Consider the following 11,631-nt stretch of genomic DNA (forward strand, 5'->3'; position numbering starts at 1 on the left):
CAGGATTGGACATGGAGTTATCCAGGAAGGATTTATGGAAACTCCTTAAGTCTGATGGGCATGATCTAAGGCTACTGCATAGAAAGCCAATGAGAGTGCTGTGGGACCTGTGTAAACAGAGCTATTGCCAGTCTAGACTGGGGGGTTCAGAGAAGGGACACATTGGAGGAAAAATAACTTCAGAGTCTAAACCATGGAGGCCAGGGCCTGAAGTAAAGAAGCCTCAGGCCAGGAGAGCGGACCCACCCAAGCCCATCGAGAGGGTGAGTTTGCCCCAAAGGCAGAGGATGAGCCTTCTGCCTGGTTGCAGTGGAAGAGTCATGCCGCCTCAGACCTTGGTGAGAGTGAAGCACATTCCTTGGGGTTTGGGAAGAGCCTGGCTGCCACCATATGGAGGGGTTGAGTGTGTGCCCAGAAGATGGCAGAGAGCCCAGGTGCAGCCCCGATGCTTGGAGAGGGTGGAGCCTAGATAAAGGTGGTCTCCCCAATGTCCCCCAAGGCTGCATTCGAAGAGAGGCAGGCCTCTGTGTAGGCCCTTGGAAAGGGTGGGACTGCAGCTTTCAGAAGCCCCGAGGATAAATGACTCTCAGACTTTGAAATCTAATGGACTTTGCCCTGAAGGTTTTCAAAACTGTATGGGTCCGGTGACCCCTGTGTTCCTTTCTCCCTGTGGAAATGTGTATATGTGGCCTATGACTGTTTCTCCTTTGTATGTCGACAGCAAATAACTTGTTATGTGTTTTCAAAGGTCCAGAGCAAATGGAAAAAATTTTGCCTTAGGACTGTCCATGCCTTTAACTAACTTTGATGAGACTTTTGTTCTGATTTTTTTTTTTTTGAGTTCATCCAACAAGAAGCCATAACTTTATTAATGATAGAAACAGTACAAATTTCAAACCATGCTGCAGGTTACTCTTTTGAAACACCAAAAAAATTTCCTCATTTTCAGATGGTTACATTGTTAATTCCATAATAGCATTTACAATATCATTACTGTTGTTCTTCAAGGCTCGGACTGCCTTAGCTCTTGACACATTTGCTTGTGACATGACCAATTCTATGTCCTTAACTTCCACACCTGTTTCATCAACCTCCTCCTCTTCACTCTCCTCTTGTATAGTTGGAGTCTGTGTGTTTTCCTGAATGTTCGAGACAGCTTCACCTTGTACTTTGAATTTCTCAGCAGCTGCTAGTTGTGCTTGTTGAGATAAATCCTCGATCTTGGCTTCCCCCAAAACTATGCAAGTATCCGAAGCTGGGCTCTTGTAGACATCTGGCTTTGTGATGACAAAAAGGATGTTCTTAGATTTCTGAATAGTGACTCTAGTAACTCCTGTAACCTGTCGAAGACCCAGTTTGGACATAGCCTTTCGTGCCTTCTTTTCACTCCGACTCTGTTTTGCTTTACTGACTGGTTCTTCATCAATTTCAGCTGCTGCTGCCAGCTGAGCCTGTTGTGTGGTTGCTTGTGTAGAATCCTGTTCCTCCAGCTCTGGTACTGATTCATCACTGTCAGATTCTGTTCCAGACCCTGTCTCAGCCTGGGGCTGTGGCAATTCCTGCTCTGTAGCAGGGAAGGTTTCTGTGGCTTCACCGGGCATTTTGTGCGATGAACGCGGAACCAAGATGGCGGCAGAAAGAGCTTTGTTCTGATTTTAATCTTGTATTAATCTTGTTTGAAATGTTACTGGAATGGCTTAAGGATTTCTGATATTGTTATGAAATTAATGTATTTTGTATATGGGAAAAACATGTCTTTTTTAGGGGCCAGAGGGTGGAATGTGCTGGTTTGAAAGGATGCATGCCTCCTAGAAAAGCTATGTTTTAATCAAAATCCCATTTCATAAAGGTAGAATAATCCTTATTCAATACTGTATGTTTGAAACTGTAATCAGATCATCTCCCTGGATGATGTGATTTAGTCAAGAGTGGTTGTTAAACTGGATTAGGTGACAACATGTCTCCACCCAATTGGGTGGATCTTGATTGGTTTCCTGGAGTCCTGTAAAAGGGAAAACATTTTGGAGAATGGGAGATTCAGAGAGAGCAGAGAGAGCACCACGAAGCAGAGAGTCCATGAGCCAGCGACCTTTGGAGATGAAGAAGGAAAATGCCTCCCAGGGAGCTTCATGAAACAGGAAGCCAGGAGAGAAAGCTAGCAGATGATGCCATGTTCATGATATGCCCTTCCAGCTGAGAGAGAAGTCCTGAACTTCATCGGCCCTCTTGAACCAAGGTATCTTTCTCTGGATGCCTTAGATTGGACATTTTTATAGACTTGTTTTAATTGGGACATTTTCTCGGCCTTGGAACTGTAAACTAGCAACTTATTAAATACCCCCTTTTAAAAAGCCATTCTGTTTCTGGCATATTGCATTCTGGCAGCTAGCAAACTAGAACAGGTAGTATTGTGCTATCCACTTCTGAGTTTTTAGAAACAGTCCTGTTGCACAATCTGTATCCCTTCAGCTCCAATGACCCAATATCTTACCTTATTTCTATGTCCAGATGGTCTCTGTTACCCACAAAATTCTCCAAGTTTATTCACTAATGTCAGTTCATATCAGTGAGACCTTACAGTATTTGTCCTTTTGTTTCTGACTAGTCTCACTCAGCATAACGTCCTTAAGGTCCATCCATGTTGTTACATACTTCATAACTTTATTCTGTCTTACAGCTGCATAATATTCCATCGTATGTGTACACCACATTTTGTTTAGCCACTCATCTGTTGATGGACATTTGGGCTGTTTCCATCTCTTGGCAATTGTAAATAATGCTGCTATAAACATTGGTGTGCAAATATCCACTTGTGTCCTTGCCCTCATGTCCTCCAAGTATATACCTAACAATGGTATTGCTGGGTCATATGGCAATTCTATATTTAGCTTCCTGAGGAACCAGCAAACTGCTTTCCGCAGCGATTATACCATTTGATATTCCCACCAACAATGGATAAGTGTGCCTCTTTCTCCACATCCTTTCTAGCACTTGTCATTTTCTGTTTTATTGATAATGGCCATTCTGGTGGGTGTGAGATGATATCTCATTGAGGTTTTGATTTGCATTTCCCTAATAGCCAGGGAAGTTGAGTATCTTTTCATGTGCCTTTTGGCCATTTGTATTTCCTCTTCTGAGAAATGTCTGTTCAAGTCTTTTGCCCATTTTGTAATTGGGTTGTGTGTTTTTTTGTTATTGAGTTGAACAATATCTTTATATATTCTGGATACTAGATCTTTATCTGATATATTGTTTCCAAATATTGTCTCCCATTGTATAGGCTGTTTTTTCACTTTCTTGACGAAGTTCTTTGATGCACAGAAGTGTTTAATTTTGAGGAGTTCCCATTTCTTTCTTTCTTTCTTCGGTGCTCGTGCTTTGGGTGTAAGGTCTAGGAAACCACCTCCTATTTTAAGATTTATAAAATCTTTTCTCCTGACAGTTTTATGGCCTTAGATCTAATGTTTAGGTCTTTGATCTATTTTGAGTTAATTTTTGCATAGGGTGTGAGATATGGATCCTCTTTCATTCTTTTGCATATGGATATCCAGTTCTCTAGGCACCACTTATTGAAGAGACTGTTCTGTTCCAGGTGAGTTGGTTTGACTGCCTTATCAAAGATCAATGGTCCATAGATGAGAGGGTCTATACCTGAGCACTCTATTCAATTCCATTGGTCAGTATATCTATCTTTATGTCAGTACTATGCTCTTTTGACCACTGTAGCTTCATAAAATGCCTTAAAGTCAGGTAGCATGAGGCCTCCAACTTCATTTTTCTTTCTCAGGATATTTTTAGCTATTCAGGGCACCCTGCCCTTCCAGATAAATTTGATTATTTGATTATTTCTATTTTTCTAAATAGAAAAAATATAGATTATTTTTTCTATTTCTGAAAAGTAAGTTTTTGGGATTTTAATTGATATTGCATTGAATCTGTAAATCAATTTAGGTTGAAATGACATCTTAGTTATATCTAGTCTTCCAATCCATGAACGCGGTATACCCTTCCATTATTTAGGTCTTCTGTGATTTCTTTTGACAATTTCTTGTAGTTTTCTTTGCATAGGTCTTTTGTCTCTTTAATTAAGTTTATTCCTAAATATTTTATTCTTTTGTTTGAAATTGTAAATGGAATTTGTTTCTTGATTCCCCCTCAGGTTGCTCATTATAAAACACTACAGATTTTTTTGTGTTGATCTTGTAACCTGCCACTTTGCTGTACTCATTTATTACCTCTAGTAGTTTTGCTGTGGATTTTTCAGGGTTTTCAACATATAGTATCATATCATCTGCAAACAGTGAGAGTTTTACTTCTTCCTTTCCAATTTTGATGCCTTGTATTTCTTTTTCTTGTCTAATTGCTCTGGCTAGAACTTCCAACATAATGTTGAATAACAATGGTGATAGTGGACATTCTTGTCTTGCTCTTGATCTTAGGGGGGGGGAAGTTTTCAGTTTTTCCCCATTGAAGATGATGTTAGCTGTGGGCTTTTCATATATTCTCTTTATTGTGTTGAGGAAGTTCCCTTCTATTCCTATCTTTTGAAGTGTTTTCAACAGGAAAGGATGTTGAATTTTGCCAAATGCCTTTTCTGCATCAATCGAGATCATCATGTGGTTCTTCTGCTTTGATTTGTTGATATGGTGTATTACATTAATTGATTTTCTTTTGTTGAACCATCCTTGCATACCTGGGATGAAACCTACTTGGTCATGATGTATAATTTTTTTGATGTGCTGCTGGATTCGATTTGCAAGAATTTTGTTGAGGATTTTTGCATCAATATTCATTAGAGAGATTGGCCTGTAGTTTTCTTTTCTTGCAATATCTTTGTCTAGCTTTGGTATGAGGGTGATGTTGTCTTCATAGAATGAGTTAGGTAGTTTTCCCTCCTCTACAATTTTTTTGAAGAGTTTGAGTAGGATTCGTACTAATTCTTTCTTGATTGTTTGGTAGAATTCACATGTGAAGCCATCTGGTCCTGGACTTTTCTTTTTGGGGAACTTTTTAATGACTGATTCAATTTCTTTATTTGTGATTGGTTTGTTGAGGTCGAATATTTCTTCTCAAGTCAATACTGGTTGTTCATGCCCTTCTAGAAAGTTGTCCATTTCATCAACATTGTCAAATTTATTAGCATAAAGTTGTTCATAGTATCCTCTCATTACTTCCTTTATTTCTTTGGGGTCAGTGGTTATGTCTCCTATTCCATTTCTGATTTTATTTATTTGCATCCTCTCTCTTCTTTTTTTGGCAACATCGCTAAGGGTCCATCAATCTTATTGATTTTCTCATAGAACCAACTTCTGGTTTTGTTGATTTTCTTGAATGTTTTCATGTTCACAATTTCATTTATTTCTGCTCTAATCTTCATTATTTCTTTCCTTTTGCTTGCTTTGGGGTTAATTTGCTGTTCATTATCTTGCTTGTCCAAGTGGACAGTTAATTTCTCTATTTTTCCTCTTTCTTCTTTTTTTGATATAGGCATTTAGGGCAATAAATTTCCCTCTTAGCACTGCCTTTGCTGCATTCCATAAATTTTGATATGTTGTGTTTTCATTTTCATTTGCCTCGAGATATTTACTGATTAATCTTGTAATTTCGTCCTTGACCCACTGGTTGTTTAAGAGTGCATTGTTGAGCCTCCATATATTTGTTAATTTTCTGGCACTCTGCCTATTACTGACTTCCAGTTTCATTCTTTTATGATCTGAGAAAGTGTTTTGCATGATTTCAATCTTTTTAAATTTATTGAGACTTGCTTTGTGACCCAGTATATGGTCTACCTTGAGAATGATCCATGAGCACTTGACAAAAAGGTGTATCCTGCTGTTGCAGGGTGTAATGGTCTATAAATGTCTGTTAAGTCAAGCTCATTTATTGTATTATTCAAACTCTCTGTTTCTTTATTGATCCTCTGTCTAGATGGTCTGTCCATTGCTGAGAGTGGTCTTCAACTATTATGATAGATGTGTCTATTTCCCTTTCAGTGTTTGCCTCATGTATTTTGGAGCATTCTGGCTCAGTACATAAATATTTATGATTGTTATGTCTTCTTGTTGATTTGTTCCTTTTATTAATCATAGTGTCCTTCTTTGTCTGTTTAGTATAGCTACTCCTGCTCCTTTCTGATTGTTATTTGCATGGAATATCTTTTCCCAACATTTCACTTTCAACCTATGTTTATCTTTGGGTCTAAGATGAGTTTCCTGTAGACAGCATATAGATGGGTCCTGTTTTTTTAACCCATTCTGCCAGTCTATGTCTTTTTATTGGGGCATTTAATCCATTAACATTTAATGTTATTACTGTATGGGCAATACTTTCTTCTACCATTTTGCCTTTTGGATTTTATATGTCATATCTCATTTTTCTTCTTTTTACCTTTACTGACAGTCTTCATTTCTATATTCTTCTCCACACCTCTCTCTCCTGTCTTTTCTTATCTGTCTCTAGTGCTCCCTTTAGTATTTCTTGCATAACCAGTCTCTTGGTCACCAATTCTCTCAGTGAATTTTTGTCTGCAAATATTTTAATTTCCCCCTCATTTTTAGAGGGCAGTTTTGCTGGATATAGAATTCTTGTTTGGCAGTTTTTCTCATTTAGTATTTTAAATATATAATCCCACAGTGATCTTGCCTCTATAGTTACTGCTGAGAAATCTACACATAGTCTTATTGGGCTTCCCTTGTATGTGATGGATAGTTTTTCTCTTCCTGCTTTCAAGATTCTCTCTTTCTCTTTGACATCTGATATTCTTATTAGTAAGTGTCTTGGAGTACATCTGTTTGTATCTATTCTGTTTGGGGTATGCTGCACTTCTTGGATCTGTAATTTTAAGTCTTTCATAAGAGTTGGGAAATTTTCAGTGATAATTTCCTCCATTAGTTTTTCTCCTCCTTTTTCCTTCTCTTCTCCTTCTGGGATACCCACAACATGTATATTTGTGTACTTCATGTTGTCATTCAATTCCCTAAGTCCCTGCTCATATCTTTCCATTCTTTTCCCTATATTTTCTTTTGCTTGTCGGCTTTCAGATGTCACATCCTCCAGCTCAGTAATCCTATCTTCTGCCTCTTGAAATCTAACATTGTAGGTTTCCATTGTTTTCTTCATCTCTTCTACTGTGCCTTTTATTCCCATAAGTTCTGTGATTTTTTTCAGACTTTCTATTTTTTCTTTTGGTTCATTCCTTGCCTTCTTTATATCCTCCCTCAATTCATTGATTTGATTTTTGATGAGGTTTTCCATGTCTGTTCATATATTCTGAATTAATTGTTTCAACTCCTGTATCTCATTGGAATTGTTGATGTGTCCCTTTGACTGGGCCATATCTTCAATTTTCCTACTGTGATTCATTATTTTTTGCTGGCATCTGGGCATTTAATTACCTTTATTAGTTTATTCTGGAGATTGTTTTCACTTTTTTTTCCCTAGGATTTTCTTGCTGGATGACTTTGTTGTCTATCTGTTCTTTGACAATTAGTTCAGCTTATTCTAGTCCTCCAACTTAGGTTTTGTTTAATAGATCAGAAAATTTCAGTTCTTGTTCTTTTGTTTGTTTCTTGCCTTGCCTGTATGGTGCCTTTACCCCAACCCTTAGGAGGGTCTACTTAGGTATTATAGACCCCAGTCAGATTTTCCCAGAACAAACTGGTCTCCTCTCATGAGGAAAGAGTCATCTGTGTCAGTTTTCCCTGAGGGTGAGACCCAGCAGATTAAAAAGTTTTCCTGTGCATTTTTCTTACCCTGCCTAGTATATGGTGCTTTTCTGCCTGTAGGTCCCTCCAGCACAAGGTGATGTGGTACCTTTAACTGCAGGAGACTTTTTCTGCTCAGGGCATGGTGAAGACAGAGGACAGGTTGTAGGCTGGCTTTAATCCCTTCTCTTTTCCAAACCCTGGGGTCTGAATTCCTTGAGGGAGGGATTCCACCTGAGCTGGGCCACACCCCTCTCCTGGGGAAGGCCTAGGCCCCAGATACGCTCTCAAACAAACTTATTTCTGCCTATGCCTGGGGCAGTGGAGCCCGAGAAGCCTTGCAGCTATATCCAAAGAGTAATCAAGCCATAGCAACACAGCCATAAGAGAAAAAGAAAAATTCTTTTCAGAGCAGGACCCCGTTCTTCAGGTTTGCCAATCAAGAGCTTAAGTTGGTATGTTGCTTTGTGTATCTCCTGGTCCTATGTACCCCCTCCTTTCCTACAGGGCCCAGACCTTTTCAGATCCAAAAAAGCTTGTTTTTTTTTTTCTATTTCTGTCAGCCCTGCCCCCTCTGTGCTAGGGCCAAAATCAGTGACCTCTGCTTTTACTCAAGTTTCCGCTGAGCTGGGGGCCTATTTTTAGTAGTCAGAATTTGTTAATTAATTCCGCAATTGGTGTTTGGTTGTGCTCAGCCCCTGCTGCTAGTAAAGTCTCTTTCTTTTCCCCTCTGGGAAGCAACCTGTGGGCGAGGGGCACCTGCCAATGTGGCTTGGGGAACTCACCATTCTGGGCGGGCTCGCAGCTGGTCCAGCTGGTCCAGACTGGGGATATGCTGTGTGTCCGGTCACTGACATGGCCCCAACAGATGTTCTGTACTGTTTCTCACTATTTACTAGTTGCTCTGGAGGACGAACTAAATCCCACACCTCATTAAGCCATCATCTTGGCTTCTCCCTCCTATTTATTTTTAATCCATATGTTTACTCATCTGTCCATAAGCCACATAAAAGAAGTATCAGACACAAGGTTTTCACAATTACACAGTCATATTGAGAAAGCTATATCATTATACAATCATCTTTAAGAAACATGGCTACTGGTGCACAGCTCTACAGTTTCAGGAAGTTCCCTCAAGCCTCTCTGTTACACCTTAACTAAAAAGGTGATATCTATTTAATGCATAAGAATAACCTCCAGGATAACCTCTCGACTCTGTTTGGAATCTCTCAGCCATTGACACTTTATTTTGTCTCATTTTGCTCTTCCCCTTTCGGTCGAGAAAGTTTTCTCAATCCCTTGGTGCTGAGTTCCAGCCCATTCTAGGATTTCTGTCCCACGTTGCCAGGAAGGTTTATACCCCTCGGAGTCATGGCCCATGTAGAGAGGAGGAGGGAAGTGAGTTTGCTTGTCATGTTGGCTGAGAGAGAGAGGCTATATCTGAGTGACAAAAGAGGTTCTCTGGGGGTGACTCTCTGGGAGTGGCCTAATTTTAAGTAGGTTTAGCCTATCCTTTTGGGGGTTAACTTTCATATTTGTGGGGTTAAGTTTCATACATCCTTGTCTTTTTTAAAAAAGTGAGCTTTCATCTGAGGAGCTTGAAATGCTTTCAAACTTCATGGCACACCCTTTGGCCTGCTTAACCTATTGGAATATCATTTTATAAATTACATCTCAATTCACAAATTGTATCTTGATGGTGTTAACAAAAAGTTACCAAAATATTGAGTAGTAGGGGCATGCAACTCTAGTTTTAAAATGTGAGCTCTAAATTTTCTTTAACCTTCCTAAATCCTATTTTTATACCCATAAAATAGGAAAGTACAAAGTTTTGAGTCAGACAGAGCTGAGTTTAAATATTGATTCTGCCACTGACTAGGTAAGTGCTCTTGGGTAAGTTTAACTTCTCTGAGCCTCTGATTTCTCATCTGTAAAATGGGGATGAAATCACCCATGTTTTGACAGGATGGTTAGATTAAGAAATAAACATACATACATACATATACACACACACACATATATATACACACACATACATGTACAGTATCAGGCATGTGGTAAGTATGCAGTATAAATTCATTCATTTCTGACTTCATCAAGCCTATAAACCTAACTATGAAAAAGAGCCAGAATTTAGCAGTGTCATTAACAAGTGACCCTTACCTCTTAATGAAAAATTTCATGTTATTTTCCTGTATGACAAAGTGTCATATATTAAATTTGAAAGAGCCGATGTGGTCTTAGGGTGGTAGTAGGGTCTCCCTTCACTATACAGAAATGCAACCTCCACTCTTTCGCTGCCACCTGGGACCATTTTGTGGAATGTGGTAACTTTAGGAGTATTTATTACTATATTGAAATGAGCAATTATACAAACAAAAAACTCAAATGTTATTCTTTATAAAAATTTTATCATAAAGTTAGGTTTACTAAACTTTGTATTTAACATAGATTTCAACCATTAAATATATCTACTACAAAGGAGCACTGTGAATTCTTGGGAAAAATGCATATTTACTCTACTCAAAAGCCTCATTATTGGATTCTTATCCCTGATTTGAATTCAGAGCTAGATTGTATTTTTTTTTCCACTCAGGCAGGCATAACATATTTCATGGTATTCTCAGAACACTGCTAAACTGCACTGCTCTCCCAGTATTCAGGGAGCATGTTGTTCACTCAGTTTCCTATGGCTGATTCCTGTAAAGAGTAGGCATCTAGTCCTAGAGGAGTACACGAAAAGTCCTCTTTATTATTATTTTGTAATAATAATATTACAAAAAAATAAAAGTTAATTATTTTGTGACTAGTATTTCTTGTCTTTGCAGTTGCTAGTACTGTCTTCTCTCTCCCCCCTTCTATAAACTGTAAGGAAGAAATAAAACATGTAAACACATGCAAAACCCTTTGGCTACAAACTAAGCTGACATGTCAAATAATGACATAGTCAGTGAGTCCTGCCATAATCCTCCCAGGTTTGATGGGACTTGACAGACCCTTTATTTCAACTCCAGTGTTATTTTCATTAGCAACTTTCTACTAGAAAAGGTAAAAGTCTCATTTTGAAATTGTGGTTTTACAATTTTAGTTAAAATTCTGGTTTGAGAGCAAAGTTATAGATTCCAATTTATTTATGTTGGCATTTAAAGTTCTTTATTTAATAATTCTCTCTAGTTTCTGAGTACCCAGACATTTCTACAGTATTATAAAGCTGACAGGGAAGTTCTGAGGGCGAACTTGTGAAAACTGTCAGATGGACTTAAGAAAGGGCCTGGAACTCACGTAGTAAGGGCACTTCAGAAGCAAACCAGGGGAGTACTTTTGCCCTTGCTTCCCTCTCCAGCTTTCTCATTCTTTCATGGCTCCCTGTGTCATTTGGGACTTGAAGGCTTTTCTCTCCTTTCTCTGAAATGGTATTCATTTGGCTAACTCTGAAGATTTTTTTTTAGAATTCAGAATGTCATTTATCTCTGGTGTATTCATATAGCTTGCGATTTAGAATTTTTTACCCTACTATATAATTGCGTGCTTATTTGTGCATCTTCTTCATCGAACTGGCTATCAATCAAGAAAACAAAGCCTTTGTAAGAAGTATGAAGCTAAGCGATTTGTTATAGAAATTAAATTTGACCAAATATAGGAGGTACTGGAAAATGAAGGTCTGGAAGGGCAGAATTGGAGAATCAGAGAAATAGTTACTAATCAGGCTGTTTGAAGCACTGGTGTAGGTAGATAAGTGGAAGTATGCAAGAAAATCTGAGAATCTAAACACACCTAGCAGCCATAGCAGATTCATGAAGAGGGAACATGATGGAAAAATCTGTGGAACAGCCACTGGGGAAACTGAGCTGCTGTGAGTTACTATCTCTGTCGGCCTATAGCATAGAGCCTGGTAGTGGGCCTGGGGCTACTTCCTGTTGGACAGCAG

At 38.8% G+C, this 11,631-nt stretch overlaps 1 pseudogene; it reads right to left on the bottom strand.

Annotated features, from left to right (window-relative positions):
- Positions 1–841: 841 nt before the first annotated feature.
- Positions 842–1,660, bottom strand: LOC143643360 (nascent polypeptide-associated complex subunit alpha pseudogene; annotated as a pseudogene).
- Positions 1,661–11,631: the final 9,971 nt, after the last annotated feature.

The sequence above is a fragment of the Tamandua tetradactyla genome, chromosome 8, assembly GCF_023851605.1.
Source record: "Tamandua tetradactyla isolate mTamTet1 chromosome 8, mTamTet1.pri, whole genome shotgun sequence".
NCBI lineage: Eukaryota > Metazoa > Chordata > Mammalia > Pilosa > Myrmecophagidae > Tamandua > Tamandua tetradactyla.